Raw genomic sequence first — 8,918 nt, forward strand, 5'->3', positions numbered from 1 at the left:
AATGGCATATTCCTTCCATCGGTTTCACTTACTTGGCCATATGTGTCGACCCAGTTCTGATTTGAGGTGGCTAATAATTCGAGCTAACCCATAATACTAGGTTAGTCATAATTATTATGACTATATCAAGTCAACTTTAAAGAGACCTAAATCAAATCTTTCTAAGAAAATATTAAGTCTAGATCTTCCACCATTGTGGATGTGCGGGCTCTTCCCAGGGTTGATTGTTCTCAACTGGATACAGTGGCTCAGTTGCATCGGAAAGATGCAACCATGTCCATTAGGCATTGGATGCTATGAATTAGAGGATGGGTTGGGCTCAATATTTCGGGTACGATGAGGGACCCAATTAAGAATCTAGTTCGTGCAAATGGTGGGTTTGACTTAACTAAGGATTGGAGCAATATTTCAGGCACGGTGAGCTTCATGAATTAGAGACCAAGTTTTGGATGCACCATGATTAAAAAATCATTGGACAAGAGTTGTCCACTCATCGATTGATCCATCACCAATAACTGTTAGGTGAGGTGATGAGCCAGTCGGTGAGACCGCACCACCCACTAGAAATCACTGATCATGGAGATTTTCACATCTCTACCAAGGGAGTGTAGGGATTTGAGAAAATAGTGGGAGCCTAATTTGTTTAAAAATGAAATCCCTAAATAAATTGGTTAAGTCCAATTATAAAATCTAACTAGAAACTTTTGACTCTCTACAGAAAACATGTCTGCCTCAAACCCCCTAACCAAAATACTAGACACCCACAGATTGACTGGATCCAATTTCAATGAATGGTTGAGGAACTACAGAATTGTTCTGAGTTTTGAAAAATTGACTCATGTCATCGACCAGGAACCACCTGCCATGCTAGCATGTCCGACTACTGAACAGAGAGCGTCTCTAAAAAATTGGATGGATGATGATAATAAAGCAAGATACTACATGTTGGGTGCAATGTCTGATGACTTGCAGCGCCAACATGAGAACATTTTGACTACCTACCAAATGTTGGCTCACCTACAAGAGTTGTTTGGTGAACAAAGTCGCACAGTCAAATATCAAGTCTGTCAAAGATTTTTTAAGGCTAAAATGCGTGATGGGCAGTCAGTCCAAGATCATTGTTTGACAATGATCAAGGATCTTGAGGAGCTTGAGAAGGTCGGTGTCATCTTAGATAAGAATTTTCAGACTGATGTGATCCTTCAATTCTTGTCTGATGCATATGGTCAGTTCATCATGAACTTCCATATACATAAGATGCAGTGTACCTTGGTCGAGTTAATGAACATGCTGGTTATGACTGAGCTTTTTATGAAGGGTTCAAAAGGCTCAGTTCTCCTATGGAGTGGACTTCTTCCAAGAGAAAATCTTTTGGAAAGAAAAAGAAGTCTGCGAAGAAGCAGAAGGTGGATGGAAAGAAGAAGAAGACAGAACCGAAGAAGAAGGCTACTGAAAAAAGAAAATGTTTCCACTGTAATTCAGATGGCCATTGGAAGTGGAACTGTCCTCAGTACCTAGCCACCCTGAAGAACAAGAAGGATGGTCCTTCTGGAGGTATGCTCATTTTAGAATCTAATCTTACGATTTTTTCTGCATCCAGTTGGGTGCTTGACTCTGGTTCTAGTGCTCATTTGTGCACTTCTATGCTGGATCTTGAGGAGAGCAAGAGGCTGAGGGATGGGGATATGATCCTACGCATTGAGAACAGAGCAAGAGTTGCTGCTGTGGCCGTGGAAACCTACCCTCTGCGATTATCGTTAGGATTAGATTTAGTTCTTAGTGACTGTTATTATGTGCCTGCAGCAAGCAGAAATTTGATTTCTGTTTCATGTTTAGCACAAGAAGGCTATGTGATTAGCTTTCATAAGGACCATTGTAATATATTTTATGAAAATAATAAAGTTACAAATGGTTTTCTTATTAACGGTCTCTATCAGCTACATATTGATGTATCTGTATTTAATATCGAGCAAAATGTAAATGCCATAGGAATTAAAAGGCCTAGAGATAGTCTAAATGATAGGTATCTGTGGCACCTAAGGCTAGGTCATATAGCAGAAGACAGGGTTAACAAATTGGAGAAATCTGGGCTGTTGAGTCCGTTGATTTTTGAATCATATCCAGTTTGTGAATCATGCCTTCAAGGCAAAATGATCAAACTCTCTTTTGTAGGACATGGAGAAAGGGCCACAGACCTGCTTGCCCTAGTACATACAGAAATTGGCCTTGGCACATGGACTCTAGCATGGTTCTTGAGTTTGAATCTAACCCCTCATAGATGATCTGGCATAGTCTCCAAGTTTCTATTCCATGGTGTGGGCATTGGGTCAAAAGATTCTTGAAACGATCAAAGTACTTCCAAAATGATTCACCAGCTAGTTGGTAAAATTGATTTATTTCATTCCTAATCCTAGCTATTTTATGATGGGGGAAATACTTTTTTAAAAATGTTCTCACAAAGCCCTCCCAGGTAGTGACATAATAGTTTGGCAGACTATAAAGCCACTTCTTAGCATTGTCCTTAAGGGCAAAGTTGATTAATCTAAGTTTGACCTCATCCTCTGTTAATTGCAGTTTCATGGTTGCACATACCTCCTCAAATTCTCTAATAAATATATAAGCATCCTCTAATCCTGTGAATTTTGGAAGCATATTTATGATTTGAGGTTTGATTTCAAAATTGTTAGCTGTGGGTTGTGGCAACCTGATACAAGATGGTTGGATGGAGCCAACTGGATAACACAAATCCTTAAGGGTCATGGGTTGGATTGGTTCAGCCATTGAAACAACAGGAATTGACTCAATTCTAACTAGACGACCCGACACTCTTCTCCACACACGAAGTGTACGGTTCTCGATGTTTATACAATTTTTTTTTTTTTTTAATAAAATTTTTATGTATAAGGAAAAGAAAGAAAAGAGAAAAAGTTCTAAAGAGAAGATCCTAAGGAGTCCTAAATCTAAAAAAAAGTAACCAAATAAATTTAAATTTTAAATTTTTTTTTTTTTTTCAAACAAGTGAATCAATAAATTAAACTCAATCTATCCTAGGGTTAACCTAAATCTAGATAGCTCCTAACTGTTCCAAGATGACCCTTCAAACCTTCCAAGTGGAGATTGATCAACTAGTTAGCCAGGTAAGTATAAGAGGTGGGAGGTTCACTCATCGTTGCCTTTCTAGACACCAAACGAGTTGGCCAGGCCAGCAACTGAACCAATTTAACAAACCACTCTCAGGGACTTGCCTAGACACCAACTAATCAAACAACTCAAACTTGGTAGAACTCTTAGGGTTACTTGTCCTATTGAGCTCGGATTCCTTAAGGTTGACGTCTAATTGATTTTAAGATTAAAAGTCTAGGTAATGCAATATGATGGAGATGGTTTTTGGGCTAAGGAAGGGTAATGAAATCCCCACCTTATCTTGTTAATGGGTTGATGCCCTTAGATTAATTATGAAAATGCAAATACAAATAAACAAGATGACCAAGAATGTAAAAGATTTTAATTTAGAATTTTTTTTTTATTTTGATATTTTACTTCATGATTATGAAATGTCTTTTGTTTTGTTTTATATTTTTTTTTTTTGATTAAGTAAATTCAAATGATTAGGTCTAAAAGCAAAAGTAATTAACTAAAAATAATAAAAGAGAAATTAGAAGCGTACCTGAGTTTTCTAGCAATCACCAACTAAATATAGAAACCTAAAGAAAAAAGAAAGAGAGTTATAACGCACGAAGAACAAATATTTGAAAATAATTTAAAACGCCAAAATCCCCGGCAACGGCGCCAAAAACTTGATGTTCAAATCTTAAAATTTGTAAATAAAACCGCAAGCGCACGGTGTGCAGAGTAGCACGACCAGCGAGTACGGGTCGATCCCACAGAGACTTGGTTTTAAAAATGATTTTCAAATCTATGCTCAAGCGAGCTTTAACAAAAATCGAAAGTCGAAAGTTGTTTGCTAAAGACAATAAGACTAAGGATCTAGGGTTTTTGAATCCACTAGATCTAGATTAGGGAATTCTACCTGGAATTTTTCTTATTGATCCTAACGACTACTCCTCTTGTCTTTCCCAAGCATAGATTATGAAGGGACTAAGGCCCAACGATAACCCATCAAGATTCTTTACAGGGGAGTAGTAACTAGGATCCCTTAAAATTTTCTCCTCCTATGCACTGAATCAAGCATGAACTATGAAGGGACTCTGACCCAACTGTAGTTCATCAAAAATTCTTGGCAAAAGAGGAAGAAAAAGAAACCCTAAGAAAAAGAAAGAACCCTATGTAAAATCCCTACTCATGATCTAGCTTCATCGCAAACCCTAGAAGGGATGCTTAGCTAGACATGATCTAAATCTACTTGCAAAATTTAAATACAAAAAAATAAACTACCCTAATTTCATAAATTAAACTATCCTAATTGCATAAATTTAAACTGCATAATTTAAACTAACCTAATTGCATAAAATTAAATTTCATAAATTAAACTATCCTAATTGTAAGAAAAATAAATTGCATAATGTAAAGAGATGAAATTGCATAAAAATAAGATTTTATATATAAAAAATATTTATTACAAAAACCTCAAAGCTCGAGGCTTGAAAAGAGAGCTAAAAACCCCACTATCTAGGGTTACAAGCTTGATCGGAAGGAAGAATACATAAAACAAGGGCCTTTGGGGGCTTTTTATAGGCATTTGGGGGTTATAAGGTTTTCAAAACTTTCGATGTGGGACTAAGAGGTTTTAGAGAGTTGTTAGGGGGGTTTATGGTGCGCCGATGGGTCCATGGTCCACACGCCTGTTGCTGTGGACCAGGCGGCTAATCAGATCACCAAATCAGTTGATTTTTGATCAATTTTGATCTGATTTGACTCGGGTTTGACCCAATTGAGTCTTCTTTCTTCATTCTTCAATTCCTGGGTCAATTTAACTCCGTTTTGCATAAAATTTGCGCTGTTGGAATCCTCTTTCCTTGTTCTTTCTATTGATGATCTCTTCTTTTGCAAAATATAATAACAAGTATCAATTTCTTAATAAAGTTAGATAATTTAGATATTAATTGATACTTTTTATGTCAATTTGTGACATAAATCAGCCGGCTAGAGGCAACTATGTCTACTTCATTACCTTCACCAATGATATATCTAGGTACGGATATGTGTTTCTAATGAAACACAAGTCTGAAGCCTTTGAAAGGTTCAAAGAATTTAGACATGAAGTAGAAAAACAAACAGGAAAGCCCATTAAGGTTCTTCGATCAGATCGAGGAGGTGAATACCTTAGTCGGGAGTTTCTAGACTATCTTAAGGACAATGGCATAGTCTCTCAATGGACTCCATCTGAAATGCCACAACTCAATGGGGTTTCAGAACAGAGAAATCGGATCCTATTAGATATGGTCCGTTCTATGATGAGCTTCACAGACCTCCCTGAATTTCTTTGGGGACATTATCTCATGACAGCAATATATGTATTGAATAGAGTTTTCTCTAAAATCGTTCCTACCACATCGTATGAGATATGGCATAGTAAGAAGTCAAGTCTGAGTCATCTTAGAATTTGGGGTTGTCCGGCTCATGTCAAGAGACAGCAGGCGGATAAGTTAGAGTTCAGGTGTTTTAGAGCTTGGTTCATAGGATATCCTAAAGAGTCATTAGGATACTATTTCTATATTTTGGAAGACCACAATGTGATTGTGAGTCGAAATGCTATTTTTCTTGAAAAACAGTTTATTCAAGATGGTGGCATCGGAGGAATAATTAAGCTCAAGGAGAATGTCTCCTAAGAACAACGAGCTAAAGAACCTGAGGAACCAATCAATTAGAACCAGTCCTAACACAACCTCTTCCACCTCGTAGATCGACTAGGGTTTTTCATCCTCCTGAAAGGTACTTAGGTACTATACAAAAGGATATAGAGGAAATGTTCCTCACAGAAAATGGGGCTCATGGTGATGATCCCAAGACCTATGACGAGGTGATATCAGATATCGACTCCGAGAAATGGTTAGAGGCAATGAGATCAGAATTTGACTCGATGCACTCAAACCAAGTCTGGACCTTGGTAGATCCATCTGAAGGTATTGTAACTATTGGGTGTAAATGGATCTTCAAGAGAAAGATAGGTGCAGATGGAAATGTAAAGACATTCAAGGCTAGGCTCGTGGCGAAAGGTTATAGTTAGCGCGAAGGCATTGACTATCAGGATACCTTCTCGTCCGTAGCCATGCTAAAATCCATCCGCACATTGCTTGCTATTGCAGCCTATTTCAATTATGAAATATGGCAGATAGACGTGAAAATGGCGTTCTTAAATGGACATCTTGAAGAAGATATCTATATGGAACAACCACTTGGTTTCACAGCCAGTGATGATGATCACAAGGTCTGCAAGCTGCAAAGGTCCATTTATGGACTTAAGCCAGCATCTTGGAGCTGGAATACTCGTTTCAATGATGTCATCAAAATATTTGGTTTCATCAAGAATGAGAAGGAATCATATGTGTTCAAAAAGGTCAGTGGGAGCACAGTTGTCCTCCTCGTACTGTACGTAGATGACATCCTCCTAATTGAGAATGACATTCCCATGTTGACCTCAGTCAAAGTATGGTTGTCTAAGGAGTTCTCTATGAAAGATCTGGGAGAGGCATCCTTTATACTGGGTATTAAGGTCTATAGAGATAGACCAAATAAGATGTTGGGACTTTCACAGAAGATGTACATAAAGGAGGTGCTAAAAAGGTTTAGCATGAAAAACTCTAAAAGAGGTTTAGTACCTTTTAGATATGGCATTCATCTCTCCAAGAAGATGTGCCCTAGCACACCTGAGGAGATTGAACACATGAGCAAAATCCCTTATGCTTCGGTAATAGGGAGCCTTATGTATGCCATGCTATGTACACGACCTGATATAGCCCATGCTGTGAGTGTCACAAGTAGATATCAGTCGAATCCAGGCGAAGAGCACTGGACTTCTGTGAAATATATCCTTAAGTACTTGAGAAGGACTAAGGATATATTTCTAGTCTTTGGGAATGGAGAACTCCAGATTCAGGGATATACAGACTCAGACTTTATGTCTGATATAGATGATCGAAAGTCGACATTTGAAAGTCTATTCATTTACAATGGTGGTGCAGTTAGCTGGAAGAGTTCCAAGCAGATGGTGATTGCTGATTCCACCATGGAGGCAGAATATATTGCTGCATCGGAAGCTGCGAAGGAGGTATTCTGGTACAAGAAGTTTGCCGTGGAGCTTGGAGTGATGACATCAGATGCCATTCCTCTTTACTGCGACAATAATGGTGCCATAGCCCTAGCTAAGGAGCCAAGGTCTCACTAGAAGTCCAAGCATATCGAGCGGCGATTCCATCTAATCTGTGATTACCTCGAAAAAGGTTATGTCGAGGTTAAGAGAGTCGACTCCATAAACAATGTGGCAGACCCACTGACAAAGCTATTAGGCCAGCAGAAGATCGAAGCCCACCTTGAGAAGATGGGACTTAGATATGTAGCCAATTGGAATTAGGTCAAGTGGAAGTTTGTTAGATGTGTGCCCTAGATGCCAGATTGGCTAACACATTCCTGTACAAATCTAAGGATAAATTTATAATTTTGACTATAAATCAATAAATGGGTTATTCTTCTATCACATTGTGTACATTGTGTCTGTGATCCATCTTTTGAGTTAGTAGGAATGTCAATTCATATTTTTAAGAGTTAAAAATTTAAGGCATGAATTTACATAACTAACTCATAAACAGCTCCTGACCATAGGATCATCACGAAGATGGTGATCGATCCGGAAGGTTGGTGTACAATCGCTTCCTTAGGATAGATGTATCTTGAGTCTACGGTGTGGAGACACCGAAGTGAGAGTACAGGTATTCAATGAGAACGAGAGTACTGAGCGTGACCATCACGAATAGTCATAAAGAAGTCTACCTTTTCATCGATGACTAGCTCAATACTACAGTTGTGTGTCTAGTTCTTTGACCTGAGGTGCATCGACAGTTCACCTTAAGTGTGTTATAGTTTGACTACACCATAACTCGATCTTCTAGCCATTCGAAACCCTGAGGTGTATGTTGGCTGTAGCATATTCATTGTAGGAACTAGGTCGCATCAAGATGGGATCTATCAACCTCGGTAGATGAGAGGAGTAGTCCTATGGAGATCGAAAGATCAAGTCCTTAAACCCATGGCCATGGCAGAGTGAAATAATAGAAAAGAGTTTTCCATTAGGGTTTCACATTGGACTCGGATCGATTGATTAATTCATATGACTGATGTTGGGTTTCACGAGTTCACCTTAACCCTAATTCAGTCGGGACTCATGATAGAGGAACTCAATCATACAGGTAGCTGCACCGAGAGGTTCATCTTCAGTTCTAATGGATTGCCACCATATACTACTAGATGTCACTGGTGGATTTTGGGAGCAATTAGAATGATCTTGATGATCAATCATTCTAATTGTCTGAATCAAAAGAGTTTTGGTCCATCGAAAGGAGTTTCGATGATGTCAATGATGAGATCACGACATGTCTCATTACCATACAGAATTAAACCTAACTAGGTCACACTAACAAGGGTTAGGATCTGGATATCATCAATTGGGCTAGCCTAATTGATTTGGATTAGATCCAATTAGGTTCAAGGAAATCGTGCTAGCACACGATTGAGCCTAACTTTCTCCTCGTGTAATCTTTTCTATCTCGACTGAGCCAAATATGATTTGACTCACCCAGAAAACCTTGAGAAAGTTTCTCTCAGTCTAAATGAAGCTTGTCCAGCTCAGAAAAGCCTTATCTTAATTCATGAGATGAATTTAAGACAACACCTACTAATTCCTGACACCTACCATTTTCATTTTAGGATATCTGTCAAATGTTGACATATGGGTCTTAAACTGA

The 8,918-nt window shown here is 38.5% G+C and overlaps 1 non-coding gene across 1 annotated transcript; it reads left to right on the top strand.

The window, feature by feature from the left end:
- The first annotated feature begins 2,305 nt into the window (after positions 1–2,305).
- On the top strand, positions 2,306–2,412 carry LOC140854917 (small nucleolar RNA R71). The gene has a single exon (XR_012138011.1). It is a non-coding gene; the product is annotated as a small nucleolar RNA R71 (small nucleolar RNA).
- The last annotated feature ends 6,506 nt before the right edge of the window (positions 2,413–8,918 follow it).

The sequence above is a fragment of the Elaeis guineensis genome, chromosome 1 (assembly GCF_000442705.2).
Source record: "Elaeis guineensis isolate ETL-2024a chromosome 1, EG11, whole genome shotgun sequence".
NCBI lineage: Eukaryota > Viridiplantae > Streptophyta > Magnoliopsida > Arecales > Arecaceae > Elaeis > Elaeis guineensis.